Here is an 18,350-nt window from a genome sequence, read left to right on the forward strand (position 1 = left end):
CTCTGTTCTTTGAAAGGCTGACAGCAGCAGCAGGTAGTTTATGAGTCCAGAGGACTGTGTGTGGCTCCTGTAACTCTAATGGGATTGCTCTCTGGTTCAGAGGTCCACCTGCAGCCTTTGCAGCCCTTGCAGGCATGCTCCGCTGACTATTCTCTCATTACTGCTTTCACTCTTCTGTGGCCCTTGCCTGTTTTGCTCCACTTACTTCTGGTCACTTTTCTTTTTCTCCTCCGTGAACTTCTCAGCCTTTTTCCCCTCTCACGGTTGCTATGTTTTCTGACAGCACTTGCTTATCACCAGTTACACCATGCACCTTCAAGTACTCCTACTTTTTACTGCTGCTAAATGGGTTTTATCCTGTGCTTCACTTTGGAAAGTAAATCTCTAGACATTCCTTTCTTCACTGTAAATTGCTGTCTCTGGAAATAGGTATTCTCACAAGGTTTGAGCTGGTTGAAAAATCAAATTCCATCTCCAGTTTATAAGAGAGGATACTGAGGCCCAATGAGGAGAAAAGTGGGCTCTGGGTCATCAAGTGAGCTCGCAGCAGGACAGGGGCTGAGTCAAAGATTTAGTCACACAGTCAAAAATGTAGTCAAAGATGTAGACCCAGTTCACACTCTTGTCAGGCAACCACTCAGCCTGGATAGCAAGGCCTGGGGCTCTTTGGACACCTGGATGTTTCTCTGTCCCTGGGGCTGACACCTTCCAAAGCCTCACCTTGCCAAACTCTATTAATGTAATCACTCCAGGAGACAGGAGCATCACCAACTGACACATGGAGGGTGGGAGGATGAAGCTGACTACCTCCGACTACTGACAGAGGGCATTTCAGAGGACCCAGCCTTGCATGCTCAGGAGAACCAGGTGCTAACAGACGGCCTGGGGCAGGCAGCAGTACAGTGAGAGAGCTCTGCTCCAGAACTACCTCCAGCTGCCCCCAACGTGTCAGAAAGTGCTGTCTACTTTCGTGTTACAGACCTGCACTGTCCAACACGGTCGCCATGAACTATACCTGTAATAAATTACAATGAAATAGCAGTAAAACTTGATTTCCTTAATTACAGTAGTCACATCCCAAGGGCTCAGCAGCAATAGAGCTACCATACTCAACAGCACAGCTATAGAATGTAACACTGCAGTGAATTCTGTTGGATGGTATCCTACCCGAGCTCTGGAAGCTTGAGTAGGATAAGTTAGTGTGCAGGCAGAACAACATGACTGAGGAATGTCTAAAAGAGACCATGCAATGATATCCCCCTTCAGGCTCTGCACTGAGACTCTAAGGCTGGTGCTGTAGTCACTCAGCCAGACCCCTCCCTTCGTGCTGCACCATGTATGTCTTATCTTCCTACTGGACTATGAGTTCTTTGGAAGCAGTCTCTGTTTCTGATTAATGATATTGTTCCCACAGAATTGAGTACAGGTTCTGGCATCCAATAGGCCTCAGTAAATCTGTGCTAAATACATTTTTAATTTAATGTTCTTATCCACTCAGTATTATCAAGAAAATACCCAGGTTTAGGACAGTGGTACAAATATGTCTTTTTGGTAAAGAGGAACAAACGTGAAAGCTGGTTGCTGTTTAAATGAAAATCAATGTGAAGTTCCTGCCCCAGAGGAAGAAGCTCTGAGTTGGGTGGAGGTAGATGGTAGGCAGGTGGAGTAGAAGGAGTGAGAATCTGTGCCTAGTGCCCTAGCAAACATGTTTGCAAATATGAACACCACCTCTCTCTGGGAATTCATTTTGATCTTACCGGGTACAGTAATTCAGGGTGCAACTTGGATGATCATCTGATACAGAGTGCTTACTGGGCTAGGAGCTCAAGGTTAAATTGTGGCTCCAACGCCAATAAACTCTGCTGTGAAATTCAGTCTCTTCACGGAGTGTGGGATACCGGCCCAGAAAAGCAGTACAAGCATAGTGTATAAGCAAAAGGGACATAGCTGCTAGCGACCCCTGCTGGACATGCCATGCTTTACATCTGGCAACTGATACTTGAGCTTTGCTAACCAGGAGTCTGGATCAACCATAGACTTACTGAAATAATGTGACAGGCACAGAATTTTGGAAAACTCAACAAAAACAGCTTCAGAACAGAATTTTGTTAATGTTATTTGAAAAAAGCTTCTGTCAGTATACCTCCAAAAGATAATAATTTCTACTCCCCTTTGATGTAAAAAATTATGCAGAAGTAAGTAGGAAGGGGTCAGACAGGACAAGAAGGAAGAAGAGTCAACTCACACTGAGGTCACTTACACAGATGGCACTTAATATGTGTTACTTAATTTAGTTTCTAAAGACTTTAATTTTTTTCCCAAAGATTTTCATTTATTTATTTGAAAGTGGAATAACAGGGGCACACACACACACACACACACACACACACACACACACACCTGCTAATTCAGTCCCTAAATGATCACACCAATCAGAGCTGGACCAAAGGTCAAAATCAGGAACCTGAGATTTCATCCAGGTCTCTGACATAGATGCAGGAACTCAAGCACCTCTGTTGTTGGCCCTGGAGAACTGGAGGGGAACAGGAAGTAGAGCAGCCAGTACTCAAACCAGTGCTCATATTAGGTGACAGCAATGTAGACAGTGGTTAACCTGCTGCGCTACAATATTGGCTCTAAGATTTTTAACTTTTGAGAAATCTACCCAAGTTGACACAGTTGCGAGTGACACCCTAAGGCAAGCCGACATCTGTCTGAACTTTGCCTCTCAGACAAAGCAATGGAGTCAGGGAACAATGTGTCCCTTTTCTCCAGTACGCTCTGGATGTGAGAGCGTTACTTTATGTTCAGTAGCTTTTCCAACACTCCTTGTTTCAATCATTGACTCCAATCAAGTCTCTGCCAGGCATGTCCTAATGTGTGTGATTATGATAAAACTGAAGATTTGTTGCTCCCTTTAGAAAGACCTAGATAATTTTGGAAGGTTTTCTGGTCTGTGATAATCTCATTCAAATATCTTGATCCTATTTTGTATTAAAACAATGTTGGTGATAATTCTATGTAGTTATGGTAACAAAGAAATGTTAATGTTGCCAGAGTCCAGCTAACCTTTGCGTTATCCAGTTAACAGTAAACAGCTCCTAACTGGTGCCATTTCCTTAATATTTGGAAACCGAAGAGACACAAAACTGTCAAAGCTTTTCTTTCTTTCCCAGGTTAAAATCACCTCCAGATGTAGTTCACAGGCAGAGAATTTTCCTCACTCAGTGGTTTTCTCTTAGCCAGCAGTTTCTCAGCAAGAACCTGGGACCCTTGCTGAATCTCCACCATGGACAACAGCAGGGTTCCACGTGTCCTGCGCAGCCTGGAGGCCCAGCATGGCACAGAGCGAGGTAAGAGACAACGTTGCCATTTACTTAGTGGTCTCTAGCAGCTCACCTTACCTTGATGACTCCAACCCTCATCTTATAAATGGGAATAATCATCTCCATTTTAATCACTTCTTGTCCTTTTGGCTAAGATCAAGTGTAGTATCTGTTCTTATCAGTTTAATAATCATCTCAGTTTTGCCCACTCAGAGACAAGATGATGAATTCAGGATATGAATTGTTGTGGATTGAATTGTTTGCCTCCAAAATGCGTATGTTGAAGTACTATTTGTAGTAACCCAGAATGGGCTCTTTTTAGAAGAATAGAATTAGTTAGCAGGAAGCTGAGGTTGCCCTGCAAATCCAGCAAAGCCAGTGCTTTATGATGTAGGGAGACTGGGACACAGACATGCACCTGAGAGATCGTGGGAGTGCACTATGTATAAGACATGAAGCTCAGGGCCCAGTGTGATGGCCAAGTGGCTAAATCCTCACTCTGCAAATGCCTGGATCCCTTATGGGTGCTGGTTTGTGTCCTGTCTGCTCCACTTCCCTTCCAGCTACCTGCTGTGACCAGGGGAAGTAATAGCAGATGGCCCAAAAACCTTAAGATTCTGCATCTGCATGGGAGACCCAGAAGAAGCTCCTGGCTCCTGGTTTTGGATTGGTTTAGCTCTGGCCATTGTAGCCACATGGGGAGTGAACCAACAGATGGAAGATCTCTATTTCTCCTCTGCAAAAATCTTGTCTGTCATTCAAATAAAAATCAACAAATCTTTTTAAAAAGACATAAAGTTTGAGACTGAGGGTGCTACTGTAAGGAATGTCAGAGATTACAAGCAAACCACTAAAATTGAGGAGAACCACACGAAAGAGTTTCCTGAACAGCCCTCCACAGGCTCTAGGCCTGCTCACCCTTGCTCTCCAATTTCCAGACTCCATCAATGTGGGAGGTTGTGATTCTGCTTCTTAAGCCACCCACTTGGTGGTCCTTTGGTTCAGTATCTCTAGCAAAGGAGTATACTGATGACGCTGTGTGCTGGTGAGTGAGCAGTGGGGGAACCATGAAGGAGCTAGTCCCCTCAGCTGCAATGGCCTAAAACCTTGGTCGCATCATGCAGTGCCTCCTGATCTCAGTGTCTTCACACAAGAAAATGAGATCAAGATACTCTCTGGCTCTTGACCCAGCTCGTCCGTTCCTCACAGATGTGACTCCCAGCCTCACTTCAGAGTTTGTTTGGATTCTCTCTTTCTTTGGAAAAACAAAATCACTGCATTTCCTGAAAAGCCTTCTCCATTCCTGCCTGCTCTTTGTGGATGTTTCGAAGGTGTCAGCCATTGCAGAGAAGGCACCTAGCTTTGAGCATTTGTATGTGTGGGCGAGCAAACACAAACCTTTGTTCATGATTAGTGTATACATCTCCCTCTCCACGAGGTCCCAGGACTGACCAGTTCAGGTTAGTACCTGGTACATGGTAAAAACTAAATACAGCCTGGCCTCAATTCTCTAGGGTCTACATCAATTTTAACCAAATTTTGACTGACAATTTGAGGAGAAAATTGTATTTGCCTTGAACATGTACAGATGTTTCTTGTCATTATTCCCTAAAAAACAGAGTGTGAGAGCTATTTCCACAGCATTTACATTGCATTAGGTATTCTAAGTAATCTAGAGATGATCCACCTTCTGGCAAGGACCATTTGGATATTTATGACATCATTGGCGAGCCATACAAAATTATCAACTCAAAAATTAGCTGCTATAGACTTACTGAATTTCAAGTATCATGCATGGTTGCCTTGGCAGGGCCAGACCAAATGGTCCTGAAGGCCCTTTAAAACCTGTGTGCTGCATCATCCCTGATGCTGAAAGTATATAGGTGGATTACACAGGTTATACACAAGCTCAATGCCCTTTTAGAGATGGGACTCTGGAATCTGCAGACTTTGGCTATCGGAGGGAGTCCTGGAAACAGTATAATTGTTAAATGAATACATGCATGGTTTTTTTGTGGGAAATTCAGTGTGATCTAGAATGAAGAATTTTGAACTGTCAAAAGCTACAGTTTAGTTTTGACATCCAGCAATAGCCACAACTAGCAGTATAAAAGGAACAAGACTTGACTTTGAAGAGATTCAGTTTCTGAGTCTGTAGACTGGAACAATGCTACTACCTTCCCTGCTTGGAGGGAAGAAATGTTGGAGGGTTCCAGTGATGGGAAGGGCAATGGAATGGTTAGCCTCATGTGTCAGCCTGATTGGGCTATGGTTCTTGGTTATTTAAGCAAACATTGGTCCAAGTGTGGCTCTGAAAGTATTTTAATGGTATAATTAACATATATCTTCAGTGACTTTAAGTAAAGATAATCTTGTGGATGGATCCATCCAACCAGCTGGGAGGTTTAGGAGCATGAACCTGAGTTTTCACAGTGAAGAAGAAATTCTCATGATGGGAGCATCAACTTCTATCTGAGTCCTCTGTGCCTCTACACCAACTTTTTAAACTTCATTGTTCCACCATCTTTGGGAATCCTCCTCTTATATGTTCCCTTGAGATCTCTGGCTGATACAGATGACATAGTGCTATTAAAACAGAAAATTCTACAGAGAAAGGCAGAGAATGAAGAAAGGATGATGAAATTTCCTCACTTCTCCTTGAGCAAACAGAGTTTACAGCCTTTGCCTCTTCCAGTTATACACACAGTTACTGTGCTGTCTGCAGGGATGGAGGTGGCCCACACAGTTTCCTGCTGCCACCTCCCAGGGTCCTGGCCAGCATGGGGCTGGAATACACATTCTCAGGAGGCTGATGGAGTAGGAAGCAGATTTGAACAAGCAGATCGCTCAGGTGGGGCGAAGAGGGCATGGGGGCAGCAACAACACGCACCTCCCCCATGCCCTTACGTTGGAGCAAGAACATGGAGCAGTCTGAGTGGGTGTTCCCCTGACCCACCCTCTCCTAAATAGAACATGCACCCTTGACTGGGGCATGCTCATTAATGCAGCCTTAAAAGGTCTTTCCTAATCAGTCAGGAAATATAAGGTTGGGAAAGATGAGAGTCCTGGTGTATGTGTGTCAGGTCAGTCTGGAAATTTCTGCAGACACACTTGCCCTTCATCAGTCCCTCCCACCCTCCCTGCACCCCTCCTCCGCTGTGTCTGTAAGCACTGTATGTGACATATGAAAATAAAACGCTGTTTTTATCAGATCCACACTTTTTTTTCCTTAAAGAGAAACCAAGGTTTGCAAAAGTTTTTAGCCCAATCATTAGCTCATTTGGGACCTAGGATGTGGTCGTTGGTGCTCCTTCAAGAAATACTGGCAGAGATATTGGGTAATCATTGTGCATCATTTATACCTATTATTTGGCCATTGTCTCTTATATGTCGGTCACTGGATTTGGCTTTAGGAGATCAAAGGTAACTGAATTGAGGTGGGATTACATATACATATACATATACATATACATATACATATACATATACATATACCATTTGGACTGCTTTCCCAGGCCATAGGCAGGGAGCTGAATGGGAAATGGGGCCTCTGGGACATGAATCAGCACCCATATGGGATCCTGGCATATGCAAGGCGAGGACTTTAGCCAGTAGCTCAGCACACCAGGCCCAAGGTGGGATTATATTTATTAACCATGAAAAATGTTTTTCAAAATACTGTCCTAGGGTGGGGGTGGGATGAGCTTTGTCAGTACAATGGGTTTATCTGCCCACTAGGACATCTGCATCCCATATTGGAGTGCCACCTCTACTTCCAATCCAGCCACCTGCTAATGCGTACTCTAGAAAGCAGCAGGAGGTAATTCTATTCCTGAGGTCCCTGCCATGCATATGGAAGACTCAGATGGAGCTTCAGACTCCTGGCTTCAGTCTTGCTGTTGTGAAAATTTGGAGAGTAAACTAGTAGATAGAACATCAATTAAAAATTAAAATAAAATACTTGCATGGAAGAGGCCCTATGGGGTGCTCTGGGAGGGGATGGCCAGCTGTCTAGGAAAGGAGAGGATGTTCATCAGAGGAAATGTCAGTCAACTAGGTCTTATGGGACAAAGTAAATCGGGCATTTGGAAATACACTTGTGCACACATGTAGGACAAACATCAAGATATCCCATCCTCTCCATACAATTCTATAATGAAAGGTCCTATTGGAGCAAGTGTGTTACAGCAGGCGAATGTTATGATGAAATTGTGATACCCAGTCTGGGTGGTGGCCACACAACTCCAGGTATCATCTTGTGAGAGGGTCTCAAGCCACTGAAAACGTAGCTTGAAGCAGCAGAAGCAGTCCTGATCTGGAACCAGGGACCTGGCTGATAGATCTGTATGTCAGACGTCTTCATTCACACCACACATGTGTGTAATAGCTGAGACTTAGCCAGGCTGCAGGAGCCCAGAACTCAATTTGAGTGGCAGAAACACAAGCACTTGAGCCATCATGTGCTGCCTCCATTTCGTCTGGAATAGAGCTGGGACTTGAACCCAAGCTCACTGATGTGTCATATGGGCATTCCAAGTAGCATCCAAGAAACTATGCCAAAATGCCTAGTCCCTGTGTTCTTTCCTAAAGAAAAACAACAACAACAAACACTGAGAGTTCTTTGTTGACCTAGATAGAAGCCCACTAGTGATGTGAATTGATAGAGGTTGAGTTGTGCTCTTTGAAACATCTGTCCTCCTCCTCCCCCCGACAAACACACACAAAGAACCATAGAAGCATCTCTCCTTCTACTACGCACCAAGAGATGGAATGCTTTGCTCCAAAAAGCTAGCAAGTGTTTCTTGAAATTTATCAAGGAATTTGAGTGTTTTTAAAATGGTAACAGCTAATTACTAATATCCATTGACCGCTATTTATCATGTTCTGTGCCAGCAGCTTGTTACAAACACCTCATAATAGTTTTCATCATGATTTTTGAGATGAATAAAAACAAAGAAAAACTGTGATTCACTCAGGGTCATACAATTGTTAACAAGTAAAAATCAAATTCAGACAGTATGGCTCCAAAGCCCATGAGAATAACCATGCTATATTGCCTTTTAACAACTCCACTGATGCCTTCCTTGACATTTACTTAAACAGTGCAAGTTACAGCTTAAGCTCATTTATTCTTTGGCACATAGTGGAAACAATCAATTGAAGGATTGCATATGTTATTCTGCAACTACATCACTGTCCCACAGGACAAGGTCATGATGAGGAGTGTGTTTTCCTGAATCCAGCTGGGCAGCAATTTTTGTGCCGTGTAATTCCATTTCTGTTTGCTCCCTGCCTATTCCACAGGCCCATTTTCTCCTCTGGTGAAAAGGAAGAACAGCTGATCCTCATCTTTAAAACACTTCCCATTTGGCCACCATTAACTAATTTCCTAGCTCCCTCAGCAACAGCATTAGACAGATCCAGGTACTTTGATATCCCACAGGGGCAGCAGGGGCTGCTCTGCCATGCTGGTTTCAGAATAGTCAGAGAAGTTCAGGGACAGGAGCATGAGGAAACCCCTGCAAAGTTCCATTGTTTGACCAGCAGTTATGCAAGTTCTTCCATATACTCTGGAATCTCAAAGCTCAGGATGCGACTTGTCTTTGACTTGCTGACATGTGTGCACTGCTCTGGGGGTCCTTAAGTTCCAGTATCTTTCAGGAAAACGTTGTCACAGTGCTTTCCCATTCTTAATTCTTGTTTTTCTTCTTTTGATGAAGAAACCTGTCTCCATCCCTTACTCTTCTGGCCTCACCCTTTCCTATTTCCTCCAAACACCTGGCACTCCCCCATCCCCTGTTTCACAGAAGTTTCCACTCTTCTACCCTGTCCCTTCAGGCAACAAACAATGGTGGGTCTCATTCATCGCAAATAACTTTTCTTCACCTAGCAGCCCGGTCTTGGCACCATCTTAATGCTATTTTTCTATGCTAACTTCTGAAAAAAATAGGACACAAGAAATTGCATGTGTATTTGTGTATCAATTCTGATAGGAAAAGGGTAATTTCTGCAAAAATATCATAAAAGCACCATTTTAGATTTTGACTCACTGATAAAATTTTAACAGGTAAAGTTGAGCGGTCAGGTGAAATTTTCAAGTAGATAGAATAGCTCGAGCTAAGGCATTGAGATATAAAAAAAAATGCCTGGGGAATTAGAGAAATAACAATAAGTGAATTGAAGGGCTTGTAGAAAATAGTGATAGCAGAAAATAAGGTGAGAAAGTCAAGCAGTAGGAGGCCTGAGGTGACTTTCTGTTTGCATTTAGTGTCAACAGAGAGCTTTTTTTTCAGTTGAAGAATTAGGATACTAGCCAACAGGATCCAACAGCACATCAGGCAGACTACTCACCCGGACCAGGTGGGATTTAACCCTATCATGCAGGGATGGTTTAACATTCCCAAATCAATAAATGTGATTCACCACATCAACCCATTGAAAAATAAAAACTACATAATCATCTTAATTGTTGCACAGAAGACATTTGACAAAATCCAATACCACTTCATGCTAAAAACCTCAAGCAAAATAGACATAGAAGAAACATTCTATAACAGATTGAAAATAATAGATGAAAAACCTGGTGCCAGCATGAGACTAAATGGGGAAAGACTGGAAGCTTTCCAATTAAGAATTTGGGCCTAGACAAGAATGTCCACTTTCATCACTACTACTCAATATAGTATAGGAAGACCTTGCTAGAGCTATTAGTTAAGAAAAACAAATTAAAGGAATTCAAACTGGAAGTGAGGATTTGAAATAATTCCTATCTGCAGATGATCTGATTCTCCCACAAGCAGGGAGCTGGATACAAAGCAGGACTGCCAGGACAAGAACTGGTGCCCATATGGGATCCTGGCGTGTACAAAGCAAGGACTTCAGCCACTAGGCTACCAAGCAGGGCCCAAAATTTGTTAATATTGTAAAATTGAATGGTAAAATCCTAAAATTCGCGAAGTTCAGTAAAAATCACACTTGAATTTTATAAGATGGTAAAAATAAAAATGAAAATAGACACGAGACAGCTGAATAGCACCCTATAATCATTTTTTAGGTTTATAGCGGCTGGTTGTGTATATGCTAAAATTGAGATGTCAAGGAAGTAGTTACAGGATGAAGTTAAAAACTTGCATTTTTAAATATATTTGTCACTCAATACCATGTTAATTAACTTTACGATGTTGTTAATTTGTATGTTTCTTCCTATTGTTGAAGTTGTGTAGTGGTACCTCAGTGGTGGGGATGATATCTTGCCATTGGTCTCCCAATGAAACTGTTGAATTTGTCTGGACAATAAGATGCTGGACTCTCTGCATGATCCATGCCCGCAATGAAGGAATCATGACTGGATATGATCTGTACTACTGTAACAATATGGAGGAATTTAGTATGGGGAAAGGGTTTGGGGAGGGGATGGGGGAATCCCAGAGTCTATGAAACTGTGTCATAAAATGAAATAAATAAATAAAACTCAATGGTAAAAAAATAAAGAAAGAAAGGTAAAAAGGAATAAAAGTATGTATGAAAGGAGGGAAAAGGAGAGAAGGAATGGAGGAAGGAAAGAAGAAACAAAAGGAGAAGATGGAAAGGAAAGGAAAGGAAAGGGAAGGAAAGGAAAGGAGAGGAGAGCAGAGGAAAGGAGAGGAGAGGAGAGGGAAGGGAAGGAGGAGCTGGAGAGGAAGGAAGAAAGGAGTGAGAAAGGAGGGAAGTGAGGATGGGGGAGGAGTGAAAGAGGGAAAGAACAAGGCAAGGAAGCCAAGAAGGGAGGAAGGGATGGGAGAAGGGGAGTAAGCAGGGAAGAGCTACTTCCACCTCATCTAACATCAATCTCACTTCTAGAAAGCACCTCTGTTTTCCCATTGAATTCTTTGAAATTCACAGAAAATGGTGAAACAAAACCCTAAATATGGAGGCAATATTCTGGGATTTCTCTCATTTGTGCTTAGTCATTTCAGACTACAATCTCATGTGAAAGACTCTCCTTAGAGTAAAATTATGGAAAGATATAATGGAGTTCCACCACTATAATTCTATAACTGTGCCTAGTAAGAGTAATTTCTTTAATGTATAGGTTTTGTTTTATGAATTGAACAAGAACCTCTCATGTCACCCTTACATATACTAACACATAACACACACACACTCTCTCTCTCACAAATAGCCTTTGCACGTATACTTTTGCACTGAACTGAGGAACAGAGGCTTTGAGAAAGCAATGAAGTAGGGAGTGATGATGCATACGTGAAAGTGGAATCGGATAAATAAGGATTGAGAAATGAAGGTGGGAATTGCTGATGACTGGTGGTATCTTTGGAAATTCATATCCCATAAAGATCTACAGGTAAGGAGCAAAGTTGAATTGATGAAACAGTTATTGAATAGATTGTTTTACCTTCTATTTATTGGTTCAGAGTATATACTCATAAAAATTAGTATGATGGGCCAAGGTGGTGGCTTAACAGGCCAATCCTCCAACTGCAAATGCAGCATCCCATAGGAGCACTGGTTCAAGTCCTGGTTGCTGTATTGCTGGTCCAACTTTCTGTTTATACTTGGAAAAGCAACAAGAGATGCTATAAGTCCTTGGGATCCTGCACCCATGTGGGACCCCTGGAAGAAGCTCCTGGCTTCAGATTGGCTTATCTCTGGGAGAGAACCAATAAAAGGAAGAGTTTTCTCTCTGTCTCTCCTACTCTCTGTAAATCTACATTTACAATGAAATAAAGCTTTCAATAAAAATTAGTATTAATAAGCAGAAATTTGGTGTAGCAGCTAAGATGTCAATTTTTATGCATGCACCACATGTTAGAATCTGTTCTGCTTCTAATTCTGGTTAATGTGCACCTTGAGGGGACTAACAGGTAGTGCCTCAAGTAGCTGAGTCCCTGCCAGCAATGTGGAAGACAGATTGAGTTTTGAGCTCCTGGCCTTGGCCTGGCCCAGACACAGCTGTTGTGGGCATTTACAAAGAGAATCAGCAGATGGTATCAGATTCTCTCTCTGTCTCCCCCCACCTCTGTATCTTTGCCTTTTAAATGAATAAAATATGTAAAGATTTTTTAATTGATGTGAAGAGTAGTTAATAAATAACCAAGTGGCACAAATCTACAATTTGTAACAAAGAGCTACGGATTGTTGAGACACATTAGAAAAATGTTGAACATCACACGTAATCTTTAAAGTCCAAATGAAGCATTAGAATTCTATCTCTAGTTTTCATACTGATGACAATTTTGAACAATAGTAGTACTGGAGTGCCCTTATATACTGCTAGCCATAATTTACTTACTAAAGGACAATTTGAATATCAATGTGACTAAAATTAACCATATCTTTTCTACATAAAGAAGGGTTGGGCTTTTTCACTGAATAAGAAATACAGGTGCCATTTTTTTTCTTGCAGCATCAAAATAAATTGATTGCAATCTGTCTACACTATTTCTGGATAGAAATCTGCTGTTGGAGTCAGTTCTGTGACTCAACAGGTTAATACTCCACCTGCAGGAACTGACATCCCATATGGGTACCTGTTCTAGCCCCAACTGCTGCTCCGCTTTCCAACCAGCTTCCTGCCTGTGACCTGGGAAAGCAGCAGAGGAGGGTACAGATTCTTTTTTTTTTTTTTTTAAAGATTTTATTATTATTGGAAAGCTGGATATACAGAGAGGAGGAGAGACAGAGAGGAAGATCTTCCATCCGATGATTCACTCGCCAAGTGAGCCACAACGGCCGGTGCGCGCCGATCCGATGCCAGGAACCAGGAACCTCTTCCGGGTCTCCCACGCGGGTGCAGTGTCCCAAAGCTTTGGGCCGTCCTCAACTGGTTGGTGCAGATTCTTAAGCCTCTGCACCTGTAAAGGTGGCCCGGATGAAGCGCCTGGCTTTGGATTGGCTCACATCTGGCATTAGGGTTGTTTTGACAGTTAACCAGGAGGTAAAGGATCTCTCTGTGTCTCTCCTTATCTCTGTAAATCTGCCTTTCAAACAAAATAAATTTTAAAAACACACAAGAAATCTGCTGTTATTCAGGTAATTGTCCCTCTATTTGTAAAACATTGTTTTTCCTCTGGCTGCCTGTAAATAATTTTCTTTTTCACAAATTTAATGAATTTTATCATCATGTATGAGCAATGATCTCTTTGAGTTTTGTCTGTTGAAGTTTAGTGAGTTTTTGGATCTCATTAAATTGTTTTCAGTGTTGGAACATCTTTTTCAAAAATTTCATGTTTCCTTTCCTTCTAGAACTTTGATGATATGATTATTAGACATTTTGGTGTTGTCATAGATATCCCAAAGGGTTTTTTTTCAATTTTTAAAATCATTTATTCTTATTTCCAGGTATGAAAATTTTCTAACTTAAAAGAGTATGCAGGACCACCATTGTGAGGGAGCTGGTAAACTCACTGTCTGTGAAGCTAGCATCATATGTGGTCTCCATATGTGTCTTGGTTGCTCGATTTCTGATCAAGTTTCCTGGGATGAATCTGGGGAAAGTCCCTGTCACGCATGTGAGAGACCTGCATGAAGGTCCTGACTCCTGGCTTTGGCCAGGCCCAGTGCTAGCCACTGTGGCCATCTGGGGAGTGAGTCAGTCGGTGGAAGATTTCTATCACTCCCTCTGTGTAATTCTAACTTGCAAAATAAATAGAGTAAGACAGAAAGAAACAGATTTCTCATCAGCTGATTCACTCCCCTAGATGCATTCAGTGACCCCAAGCCAGAGGCTGTAAGGGAGAACTGATAATTCAAATCACGTCTCCTACTTGGGTGGCAGGCTTCTGTCCATTTGAGCCTCCAGCTTTGTCTTCCATGGTGTGCATTATCAGGAGGTTGGGAGAGGGAATGGTACTGGGACTTAAACCCATTTTCCTTGATGTAGGATGCGGACACCCTAACTACACCTGCTAGGCCAAATACCAGTTTCCAGAAAATTCTGAATGATCTATTTTCAGGTTCAGTAATATTTCTTTTATTATATCCACTCTATGATTGGCTTTGTTATAATTTCTAGTTCTAATGATTTCTCTTAGATCATTCTAATATTATGTTTTTCTCTGAATTTGCATGTTTCCATTTATTTCAGTAGTGATTAACTTTGTTTCTTGGAATATTTGTAAAGTACCTCCTTGATAGCTGATAATTCTAACATTTGTGTTATCTCATGTTAGAGTCTATTGAGTGTTTTTCCCTTGCAAGCCTTTGACATTTTCCTGGTCTTTAATACTCTGAATAATTTTGGGTTGTGTACTTAACATATTAAATATTACCTTCCAAAACTATTGCTCTTAATATTCTATTTTTTTGTTTTATTAATATAAACAGAGCATATTTCATGCATTTCATAGATAAAATTGAATATAACCATACTTTCATCCATTCTTTGACCTTCCCTCCTTCCTTCTTTTTTTCTAATTATTGTATAATCACAGGTTTAATGCACTATTAACTGTAATGTTCAACAAGTAAGAAGTAAAAAGAATGTTGTGCTATGGGGATATATAAATAATAAATCATAAGGTGTCAGCTTCATTCTTGTGTATCTTTTTTGTAGTCTGTTGATTGCACATCTGAGAAAATATTTGTACTTTACTGACTGGCTTAGTTTACTAAGAAAAAGGGTCTTTAGTTGCAGCAATTTTGTTGCAAAACACAAGATTTAATTCCTCTATGTGGCTGAGTAGTATTTAGTCACATAGACATATATAATATTTTCTTTATCCAGCCATTATTTGATGGACATCTGTGTTGATTCCATGTCTTAGCTACTGTGAATTGAGCTGTTGTAAATGGAAATAAAAATAACTTCTTCATATGCTGCTTTCATTGAGTTTATGTAAATTCCCAGAAGTTGGATGGCTGGGTCATATGGTAGAACTATATTCTGATTTCTGAGGAATATTTAGGTTTTCTTCCACAATTGTTGAGGTAGCTAGCTTACATTTGCCACCAACACTGTATTAGGGAACTACCTCACAGCATTTATTGTTTTTTATTTTTTTAAAGATTTATTTATTTTTATTGGAAGGTCAGATATACACAGAAGAGAGACAGAGAGGAAAGTCTTCCGTCCAATGATTCACTCCCCAAGTGATTGCAATGGCTGGTGCTGTGCCAATCCGAAGCCAGGAGCCAGGAACTTCCTCCAGGTCTCCCATGTGGGGGCAGGGTCCCAAGGTATTGGGCCATCCTTGGCTGCTTTCCCAGGCCACAAGCAGGGAGCTGGATGGGAAGTGGAGCTCTCAGGGTTAGAACCGGTGCCAATGTGGGATTTTGGTGTGTTTAAGGCAAGGACTTTAGCCGCTAGGCCACCACCCCAGGCCATTTTTTAATTTTTTTGAATGAAAGCCATTCTAACTTTGTTGAGATGATAACTCATTGTGGTTTTTATCTGCAATTCCCTGAAGGCTAAAGAACACTTTTTTTCTTTTTTAATGTACTAGTGTTCATTTATGTTTCATCTTTTGAAAAATGCCTATTCAGGTCTCATGCTCATTTAAAAAAATTTTTTTTGAAGTGTATTCAAAAGGTGAGATTACAGACATGCAAGCCATGTTTAGGGAGTGGTCTGGGAAGGGAAAGGTGCAAGTGACAGGAATGTTTTTGCTTCCATTTTATGTCTATGGGAAGGAAGAAGCTCGCCTTTTGCATTGCCAGATTTTATGCAGGCCTTCCCCATTTCATTCCCCTCTCAGAGATTTCCAACCCTTAATCTTAAGGGTTGTTGAAGGGTAAAGAATCATCACATCTTCTAGAGTCACTTCCTATTGATTAGGGGTAGGACTTGCCTATCCAGGGTTTAAAAATCTCTATCTCATCTGATGGATCCATCTCACCAGCCAGAGAACTTCCAGTCAGTGCCAACGACTGTGTCCCCCACATCAACATCATTACTCTGAGAAGGTGTTGGTAACAGAGGTAGGCTAATCATGCAGCATTTGTGCCAAGGCCAGACTGTACACCAACAAACTGTGGTCCTTGAAATCGAAGATTCTGATGTGTCTGAGGCAAACAGGACATGAAAGTATTAACTATTTGCCTTCTCCTCCAGTGAGTACTGCAGCCTGGCCTGGGGGTGCCTCTAGTGCTGGCTCTGCCAGCATCAAAAGCCCTCAGCGGGCTCTACCTTGCCCACCCTCAGCCTAGTGTGCAGGTAACAGCACAAGGACACAATCCACTGGCCCCTCAGTCCACTGGGGGTTCATGCAGTGGTGGGTGCTAGCATAAGGACCCTTGCTTGTGTTTTAAACAGGGTGCTTGTTTTGTGGTTGCTGAGTTCCTTATGTACATTAGATATTAATCATTTATCAGACTTACAGTTTGTAAATATTTTCTCCCATTCTGTCTGTTGTCTCTTTACAATATGTTGTTTCCTTGCTGTGCAGAAGCTTCATAGCTTAATGCAATCACATTTGTCTGTTTTTATCTTTATTAACTGGGCTTCTACGGTGTTATCCAAAGAGTCTTTGCCTAGGACAGTGTCTTACAGAGTTAGCAAGTAATTTGATTGTATCAGGTCATAAATTTAGATCATTAATCCATTTTGAGTCAATTTTTGCATAGAGTATAAGGTAGGGGTCTCGTTTCATACTTCAGCAAGTGCACATCCAATTTTCCTAGCACCATCTGTTGAAGAGACTGTCCTTCCTCCAGGGAATAATTTCAGCTTGCTTGTCAGAGATTAGTTGGTTGTAGGTGAGTGGATTGAAGTCTTGGAGTTCTACTCTGTCCCACTGGTCTACATGTCTGTCTTGGTGCCAGTGTCACATTGTTTTGATTATTACTAACTGGTGGTATCTCGGGAAATCTGGTATCGTGATGCCTCTAGTTTTGTTTTCATTGTTTAATATGGACTATCTATTTGAAGTTTCTCGTGTTTCCAGATAACTTTGTAAAACCATGTTTTTCTAGATCCCAGAAGACTGTTTTTGACATTTGTGTGAGATTACATTGAATCTGAAAGCTTCTTGGGTAGTATAGACATTTAGATTATATTAATTCTTTCATCATGGAAATTAATTCTGATGTTTTAAATCAGGCAATTTTCTAGGGTAACTTTTGGCCCTAAGCTTCATATAACTTTTGTTTTACTTGTCAAATTTCTTTGTAGCTTTCAAAGCTGTTGAATCTTGTCTTGCTTGTGTGCCCCCTCAGTGATCATTGTGAGTGCTGAGCAGTGGTCAACTTGGTTAAGTTCATGTATATCCATACAAAGTTTATGAGGAAGGCCAGGAAATTATATACATCATTAAGGAGCTGATTTTCTAAATTCACCCAACTGCACGATGTCCCTGATATTTCCAGCTCTGGGAATTTCTGTTGTCTTCTTCTACCCAGAAAACTGAAGCTTTGAATGATTGTTTCTCTTCGTACCATTTTTTTAAAAAATAAAATTTATTTTCATTGAAAGAAGGAAGAAGAGACAGAAAGATCCTGCACCTAATGACCCACTCCTAAGCAGCTACAATGGCTAGACCTGAGCCTATTCAAAACCAATAGCAGTTCAGGGCCTTGGGGTTGGGGGCGGATGGCAGCCTGCCACAGAGTGGTGTCTGTGGGGGGTGCCCCTGCAGGGCGGATCTGAGACTGGGGACTCAGCAGGCCAAAACCACTGCCAAAAGGCAGTGACTGAGTCCTTGGCTTTGGGTGGCCAGTGCACCAAATGGTGCCAGGCTCTGCCTGCTGGCCGCAAAGCGGTGAGCTCTGGGGTTTTTAGGACATGAAATTGCTGCTTAGGAATAAAGCCAGCTTTAGTGCACGTGAGAGATGAATTCTGGGTGATTTCCGGTTACAGGGTCCTAAAGCATTCGAGTAAGCGTGGGGACTGAGACCTGATGATTTGGAGGGGAGTGTCCATAAGATCTATTTGAACCAGACTGAATCACCAGCCAAATCAGGAATCCTGAGATCCACTGTTAGCATAGAGCATCACTGACTGCCACACACCGGTCCACACCAAAGCTATGGATGAGGGCCTATCTAGCTGGGCACCATTATTTGACTGGGTGGTGGAACAGTGGACTGGTC

The 18,350-nt window shown here is 41.8% G+C and overlaps 1 pseudogene; it reads left to right on the forward strand.

Annotated features, from left to right (window-relative positions):
• The first annotated feature begins 3,456 nt into the window (after positions 1–3,456).
• On the forward strand, positions 3,457–3,620 carry LOC118758889 (U2 spliceosomal RNA; annotated as a pseudogene).
• The last annotated feature ends 14,730 nt before the right edge of the window (positions 3,621–18,350 follow it).

Source organism: Ochotona princeps, chromosome 3 (genome assembly GCF_030435755.1).
Source record: "Ochotona princeps isolate mOchPri1 chromosome 3, mOchPri1.hap1, whole genome shotgun sequence".
NCBI lineage: Eukaryota > Metazoa > Chordata > Mammalia > Lagomorpha > Ochotonidae > Ochotona > Ochotona princeps.